This window comes from Chinchilla lanigera, unplaced genomic scaffold, assembly GCF_000276665.1.
Source record: "Chinchilla lanigera isolate Chin_1 unplaced genomic scaffold, ChiLan1.0 scaffold00077, whole genome shotgun sequence".
NCBI lineage: Eukaryota > Metazoa > Chordata > Mammalia > Rodentia > Chinchillidae > Chinchilla > Chinchilla lanigera.
This window is the reverse complement of record NW_004955478.1, coordinates 10,040,282-10,048,886: the sequence shown is the minus strand read 5'-3', so window position 1 is coordinate 10,048,886 and position 8,605 is coordinate 10,040,282. Positions and strand designations below refer to the sequence as shown.

Here is an 8,605-nt window from a genome sequence, read left to right as displayed (position 1 = left end):
GGCACAGGCGCGGCGCGGGGGAGCGCGGCCGCACCGGCCCCCTGGCGGACACCAGCTAAGCAACGCCGTCGTCCCTCAGCTTCACCCTAACAACGCGGAACACCGCGGTGACCACGTACCCGCGCGCGCCGCAGGCTCCATCCCTTCAGAGGCGAATACCGGACAACAAAACGCGCCAGGCCCGGCGGCGCTCGCCGGGAGCCCCATCTGGAGGCCGCAGCGCAAGCTGCGAAGGCAACCCCGCAAGACCCTGCCTCAGAACGCAAAGCAAGGGGCCAGGGAGCGGCCCAGGGCGAAGGCCGCGGGCCCAAGCCCCGGGCTGGAGGAAGCGAGGAAAGCGCCGCTTCCCCCGCGCTCCGCGGCCCGCTCCCGTCCACAAGGCAGGCTCTGGCCCAGGCCAGCGGCCTTTCCTCCCTCCGCGCCTTTCACCTCAGGAGGAAACGGAATTGGGGCGAGCCTGAAAACACACGGCGCAGCAAAGAGGAGTTTGGGGGCCAGCCTCTGACGGCAACTGAGTAGAGCGTCATGACATCTACTCAGCGAGAGCACTTCCAAAGCAGCTTAAAAATCCGATGAAACCACTGGCCCCTTCTCTGCATAACATACAGCAAAACCAAACCATTTTGTATTGAACTGCCAAAACATGTCCTCCCTGTGTTTTACCCATAATCCCATTCTTCATGCATTTTCTCTTCCAGCCATCACCAAAGGTGTTCTGGGGGTTCGGGGATTTTTCTTCCCAGTGCTGGGACGAGAACCCAGGACCTGGCGGTGCTAGACAAGCACTCCAGCACTGAGCTACAACCCCAGCCAGCTAAAGGTCTATTTACTCTTACTTGGCCAGTAACACTTTACTGCTTTCTTTTTTTAATTTTTATTCGAACCAGTACATGTTTGCAATACACAATGATTACACTCAACACAGGACATCTGACAAACGGCTGACACAAGCCTCGTTCGCTGTTAAGCCAGCCTAGGACAGAAAGAACACAAGAAAACGGAAGGGAGACCCAAAGAACAAAAATCAAAACAAAAGAGAACGAAGTGAAAGCAGAAGGGAGGGTCTCTGGAGGCCGGGAGGATGACGCTGAGGTAGGAGGTCATTCAGGAGACAGTGACAGACAACAGAGTAGACAGAAGCATCAAAGTCGAGCATAACAAGCCGTAACGGGCGCTTACTAATCCACTGACACACTTTCCTGTTATCTATCTGTCTTAGACAGCAGCACAGCACAGTGGCTCACAGTTACAGTGAGCGACGGTAAGTTCTTTCAATCATCGTGGATTACTGGGAGCACCTATCTGTAACCCAAGCCACTCTGGAGGCTGAGGCACGAGGACTGCTGCAAATTAGAGGCCAGCCTGGGCTACACAGTGAGCTTAAGGCCAGCCTGAGCTACCTCCCAAGACGCTGAGAAAGAAGAGAGAGACAGACAGAGAGACAAAGACAGACAGAGAGAGAGACAGAGAGAGACACACAGAGACAAAGACAGAGAGACAGAGAGAGAGAAGGAGAGATGGAAAGGTGGAGGGAGGGAGGGCGAGCCACAAAAGCCAGGCATGGTGATGAACGCCTGTGATCACGGGACTGGGCAGCTGAGCCAGAACTGCCAAGAGGTAAGGCTAGCTGAGGCTACACGGTGAGTTCAAGGCCGGCTCGAACAATGTAGCAAAACTTTGCCTCAAAAAAACAAAACAAAAATACCAAAACATATTAAGAGTGGGGAGGTTGAGGAGTGGCTCAGCACTTCCTGGGTTTAATCTGCAGTATATTTTTCTTTTTTTTAATGGGGAGGATTTTTAAGAAAAAGCAGCCAGGTGTGCGGGCACCGGCCTGTAACCCCGCTGAGAGGCTAAAGCAAGAGGACTGTGAGTTCGAGGGCAGGCTGGGCGGCTTGGAAGACGCCGTCTCAGCATTAAAGTAAAAAGGGCTGGGAACGTAGCCCAGCACTATAAAGCCCTTGTCTAGCATGTAGAGACCCTGGGTTCGAAAAATTAAAAATTAAAAAGAATAAAGAAAAGGTAAAATTTTGTGTAGGACATTTTCTTCAAGGAGACAAAGAAGTATGTAATACCTTTTAGAAGGATTCACCTAAATGATAATTTGAGGTTAACACTAGACATTTTAGGAGAGAAAACTACCAAGCAAAGTCACATGGGGGGGCGGGGATATGGCTCAGCAGCACAGCGCCTGCCTGGCAAGCACGAGGTCCTGAGTTCGATTCCCGGTACCAAAAAAAAAAAAAAAAAGTCACATATGGGCTAGTGGTCAAGGTTAAGGTTTAAAAACAACCTCTGGAGCTGGGGGTACAGATTCATGGTACAGTGGTCCTGAAGGGAGGCCTCCCATCCCAGCTCAACAACTGAAAAAAACTTAAACAAAACCAAAACTGATAATCAGCAGCAGCCAGGGTATATATTCCCCGTTTAAAAGCTCAAGCTTTATCCTAAAGGAAATGAGCGGGGAGCAGAGGGCTGACCAAAGCACACAGCCAAAGAACTTCCTCAGGGTCTGGCTATTTCTGGGGTACCCACTGTGACAGCAAAAATGATAGTTTGAAGCAGTGTTGGAGAATAACCATGTCAGCTGACAGAATAAATACATAAAACATCTCCTTATTCACTAGAGGAAGGAGGACTTAATCCCCATTACTGGGTATCTTTACCTCCTAAAGCCCCAGCCCTTTGGGCCTAGCATTTACAAATTCAGGAATTCCCAAAGGTCCAACAGTCTCCATAAAGGGTAAGAAGAAAATCTCCATAAAGGAAGAAAAAGATAGTGGAAGAAAAGATAGCAATCTTGAGCTAAATTCTTCAAACCAGAATTATATTAATAGTGTAAAATTTTTTCTATAGTTCAATTTTACATAAGTTAAGGTTTTAATAATTTTTTTAAAATCTGTGTATTTTAAGGATAAATACATGAGATGCCTAAAAAAATCTACTACTTCTTTCCTTCTTTCTTCCTATTTTTTGTCTTTTTTAGTCAGGGTTTCACTATGCAGTTCAGGCTGGCCTTGAACTCACCTTGTAGCCCAGGCTGGACTCAAACTCGCAGTGATCCTCCTGCCTCAGCCTCCTGAGTGCTGGGATTACAGGTGTGTACCACCACACTTGGCAAACTTCTGTTCTTCAAGCTATTCAGTTTATGTTAGTTTATTACAACAGCCCTACTAAGCAGATATCCTGAAGAAAATCAGCAGTTCTTATTGTTTCTACCTACCATGTGTATCAATACTAAACACTGTGCATCATTTAACCCTCACAAAATCCACCCTAAAATTGAGGTATTAGGATTACATCCTTTTCAAAGATGAAGACACCAATGAACATGCCAAACATCACACAGCCAGGGACCAAATCCTATCAGTAGGCTATAAAAACTATTATCAGTAATACTCATTACAATAACAGCAGCAGCACACTAAAGCAGGCACTTCCCCAGGTTTTTCACAGCTGTAATGCCCACAAAACCTTCTGAAGTGTTATTCTTACCAGTATCAAGGATCCCAAATCCTAGACAGATTAAGAAAATCACCCAAAATCACACAGCCAAAATAGTGACAGCATAACTCACTGCAAACTTTCAGGAATAACAATGAAAACCTTTTACTGAGACTTTAAAGAGAAGCTGGGTATCGTGGCAACACCTGTAATTCCAACACTCACGAGGCTGAGGCAGGAGGATTGCTGAGTTCAAGGCCAGCCTGAGCTACTTAGCAAGATCCTGTCTTAAAACAAAACAAAACAACAACAACAAAAACCTGTAAAAGCAAGGGAAATCTTTAATGCCTGAACCTGGAGCTCACTACTAAAAATATGTTATCTATAAATTCAGAATTCCTCAAGATCTCAAGGGAGCGCATGTCCCAGATTGCTGACCCTCTGCAAACGTTTGCCTTCAGCCACTATTCACTGTTCTGCCCTCTGAACTGCGGCCTTGTCATTTTTCTGACCTACAGACAAAGGAAGGGGGAAAAGATGTGAAGACTGAAACACTGATTTTTAATTGTTTTAAAGTTTGTATTCAGTTGTTTGATACAAACATCAGAAAGTAGAGAAAGACAGAACACAAGCCAGGCATGGTGACACACGCCTGTAATCCCTACACTGAGAGAAGCTGAGGGAAGCGGATCTCTAGTTCAGATCCTGCCCAGGCAACTTAGCAAATCTGTCTCAAAAAATTCAAAAGGGCTGGGCATGGTGGTACACACCTCCCCTCCAGGGGAGGCTGAGGCAGCAGGATCACCGGAAGTTTGAGGCCAGTCCAGGCTACAAAGTGAGTTCAAGGCCAGCCCAGGCTACATAGCAAGGCCCTGTCTCAAAAAAATAAAAATTTTAAAAAAATTAAAAGGGCTGGGGATGTAGCTTAGTAGAGCTGGATTCAGTCCCCAGTATCAGCAAGAAAAAAAAAGAACCATAGAGAGTCTCCTTTTCATTCTGTCCTCTGTCCAACTCCTAGACCTAACAGGTAACAAATGTCACCATTTTCTTGTTTATTCTGTAGATTTCTGGAGCTGGGCATGGTGGTACATGCCTGTAATCTCAGTACTCTGGGAGGCAGAAGCAAGAGGACCACAAATTCAAGCCCAGTCAGGGAAGTTCAGTGCTTACTGAGACCTTGTCTCCAAATAAAAAGCTGTAAAAGAGCTGGAGGCACAGTTCAGTGCAAAGGCCCTGGGTTCAATCCCCAACCCCACAAACACATGAAATCTTGGGGGCTGTTTGTTTTTGTGGTGTTGGGGACTGAGCCTCATGCTGCTGTCACTGAGCTCCACCCATTTCTTTTTTTAATCCGATATTGGGGATTGAACCTAGCGCCTTCACTCTGAACTACACCCCAGGCCCTTTGTATTTTTTGAGGGTCTAAATCACTCCCTTGCCTAGGCTGGGCTTAAACCTGCAATCCTCCTAACTCAGCCTCCCAGAGTGCTGGGACTGGCTTGCGCCACCACACCCAGCTTTTTTTCTTTGCGGCAGAGTCTCACTGCGTTCCCCAGGGTGGCCTTGAACGTGCTGTCTTTCCACTTCAGTACCCCACGCAGCTGAGATTACAGGTGTCACGAGTTCTTTACAAGTACATATGAACCAATACAAGTTTTCTATTTCTCTCCTTCTGTCTTTTTTCTTTCCTTGGCATAGCCCTACCCCTGAGCTACACTCCTTCCCTCCTCTTTTTATTTTTCAAAAAACCACAAAGGGGGCCCATCATACCCAGCGCTCTGCCTCTTGCTGTGTCACCACAGGACTGCACTTATCCGAGAGAACTGTCCGTCTCTCACTGGGTTTCACTTTACCTCCGTCCTCTCGCCCGTCACTTCTGCCTGCCTCCATCCCCACTCAGGCTGGCACACAGGCGCGCCCCAGGACCTACCGAAGGCCACACATGGCAGCTGCACGGCACGCAACCTTGCTCCTTCTGTGGAAAGGTATCTCTTATTCCACCCAATCAAACACTCTAATTTTCACGTTTTTTCAAGTAATAAAGGTAGAAGAAAAATGTTAGCAAATAAAAAAATTTGTTTAGACATACAAGATGGTTTTCACTGATCAAAAGATTGGTAGGGAAAAATGCAACAAAGGCAGCCACATGTCTCAAGTAGTAAACGGGTGTGGAGCACGGACTTATATTCCTCCCATGCTAGAGGCCTTTGGTGCAACTTCAGAGGGTACCGTATTATAATGCCCTGGGTCACAGAGATTTATGGGTAAAACCTTAAAGAGACCAGTCTCAAAAATAAAAAGGGCTGGACGTAGCTCAGTGGTAGAATGCCCTTGGGCTCAATCCCCAGTACCCAAAATAAGAAAAATTTTTAAAAAGTAGTAGAAACAAAGCCAGTTGTGTGGTGCACACCTATAACCCCAGCTACTCGGGGAGGCTGAGGCAGGGGGACCCCAAGTTTAAGGCCAGCCTGATAACTTAGCAAGATCCTGTCTCAAAATAAAAAAATAGAAAGGGTCTGGTGCCTATAATCCCAGTTACTCAAGAGACTGAGGAAAGAGGATCAGAAATTCAAAGTCAGTGTAGGCAACTCAGCCAGACCATCTCAAAATAGTATTTTTTAAAAAGGGCTGAGGATGTAGCTCAGTGGTAGAACACTTACCTAGCACATATAAGGCCCCAGGCTCAATCCCCAGTGCCACATAAAATAAATAAAAGTAAAAACAGATGGGAATGCAGGTTAGCGTTAGGGAGCTAGCCTAGTATGAGCAAGGCCCTGGGTTTGATTTCCATCACTGAAGGAAAAAAAAAAAAGAAATACTCTTATACAAGGCCCCCTAACTCCTCAGTATTTTTCAAGAATTATGGTTGTGTTTCCCATGTCACCCCTCCACCTCTACAAGGAGAAAAGCTGGAAAAACTGTGTCACTTTGGCTTCCTTTATACTAATATAAGCATTCATTATCCAACAATAGCAGCTGAAACATAAATGAGGATGAGAATTCAAGTCTATATTATTTAAAGATGTCCCACAAGTCCAAATATTTAGGTTATACAGACTGGATCATTCTAATTTATCTCCTGCATCAATCTGGAATGCCACAGAGCAGATTCCACAAAACAATCTTCATCCTACTAGAAACTCCAAAGGAAGACGAAGCTGTCGGAGGGCCGCGTCTTTAGCTTTGCCCTCTGCTTAGCCCTCAGGAAGAGTTCCTTGGGCCTCTACGTGCAGATTAGAGGCGCTGTAAAAGACTGGAAAACTGCCACACCAGTGAGAGCATTTTCATCTAAAGATCACCTATCCACACTGCCCACACGAGGTTTAACCTGTAAGATAAAACTTGACACAAGCGCTACCTGTTGAAAAGAAGTGTAAAATCTCATGAAACGGAACAGCAGGGGACCTCTCCAAGGAGGTGTATGTAGACACCAACAGGTCTTAGAACGTTCCAATAGACTACACCAAGTTTCAGAGTAAACAAATGGTTAATGACACATCTTTTGTAACATATGAATCAGCCACTGATTTGCAAGAGCGGGACACACCCTAGTACCTATGACTCTAAAGTACCTGTTTGAAAATAGACCTGGAAGTCTGCATTGCCAACCTATTCTACCAGGACGGGAACAGAAGTTTACAAGCACGTAGATAGTCATGATTTAAAGTTAAAAAGATAAACAAAAGTTAACATGAGAACTTCGTCAACATTTTAACATCAATAATGAAGAACAATATTAATACCACTCCTGAACCTAATACAATGGTTTCTGAAGGAAAAGAAGAATGAAGAGTAGCAAATGCAAGAAGAATATTCTTGATTATAAAAAAAAAAAATTTTTTTAAAAGCCTAGCAACGAAAAAATAACACATCTTACCTTAAAAGGCATCCAAGTAGCATTCATAGTGTCAGGAATAGTTCAGACAGTACTCAGAAATGAGCAGAAAGAGAATCTTAGTAATTCCTTCTGCCACCAAGAATGAACAGGTAGGAAAATTTTTGTTTCAAGGAGGTATCTGAAAGAGAGGATTTTGATTTAGACAAAAAAAAAAAAAAAAAAATGCACATAGTTTAAACTACCTGGAAAGAGATTTCAAGTGCTATTTGCCTTACCATCTTAAAAAAGGTGTACACGACACAAACTCCTTTGAAAAGTGCAAATGAGTGTACGTGCATCTTCATATTTGTATAAAAAGGTATTTTATATAAAAGGAGAAATATGTGACACACACTTTAGACAACAGAAAATTGCTTATCAAAGAATTAGAAAACCAAAATCCCAGGGAGGAAAGAAAAAATGATTATCCAGGGTATTTCACAAACATCCACTAAGGGTGATTTGTTAACTAATTTTTTTTTTTTTTTGTCTTTTGAGGCAGGGTCTCGCTATGCAGTTCAGGCTGGCCTTGAGCTCACTTTGTAGCCCAGGCTGGTCTCGAACTTGTAGGGATCCTCCTCCTGCCTCAGCCTCCCGAGTGCCGGGATTACAGGCATGTCACCCTGTGCCACCACGCCTCGCTAACTAACCATTTTTTAAAAAAGACCCTTGTCACACTTACTTTTATTTAGTAAATTAAAAACCTCTTATGATCCTAACTGTACGAAGTTTTTATCATACTTACAGAGCCAATTCTACATGAAAAATAAAATCTACTCTTGACCAGACCACTACAAGCAAATAAAAGACCCCTCTTTCCTAGAGCTCTTTAAAAGCAGAACAAATAACTTAAGTTTGAGGCTGGGGTTGGGAGTTCGCGTGGAGACAGGAGGTTGGACTTAATGACCTCTCGCAGGATCCCTGTTCAGGTCCTGGACCTGAATGAAATTCCAGCTTAACCAGTTACTGCTTCGCTTAAAATGGAGGCTTACCCAAGTAGGGACAAAAATACCAGCACTCACCTCTTTAAAAATAAGTTTTTAGAAAATCAAGAAGAACCCTCATTTTAAAAATAAAAACCTCTAGAGTGGCTTCCTGCTCTGAGCTTGCCTCGGCGACTTGGAAGACTTGGCATCACTTTCCTTACTACCCATCAGCGGGGGGGGGGCCCGACTTCTGTCTCCGCCGGGTTTGGGGGTCCCCCGCCCAGAGACCCCCAGCTCGCACAGCGGGAGGGGCAGAGGGGCGCCCGCCGTCGCGCCCTCCCCCGCGGACCCCTTCCCG

General features: G+C 45.2%; 1 protein-coding gene across 1 annotated transcript in view; it reads right to left on the bottom strand.

The window, feature by feature from the left end:
- The window catches only part of Kansl1 (KAT8 regulatory NSL complex subunit 1), a 181,484-nt gene that overhangs the window by 172,284 nt on the left and 595 nt on the right, over positions 1 to 8,605 (bottom strand). The window contains exon 2 of the mRNA XM_005402256.1: positions 7,322 to 7,460. The gene's annotated coding sequence lies outside the window, so the exon portion shown is untranslated. The remainder of the gene's footprint in view (positions 1 to 7,321; positions 7,461 to 8,605) is intronic.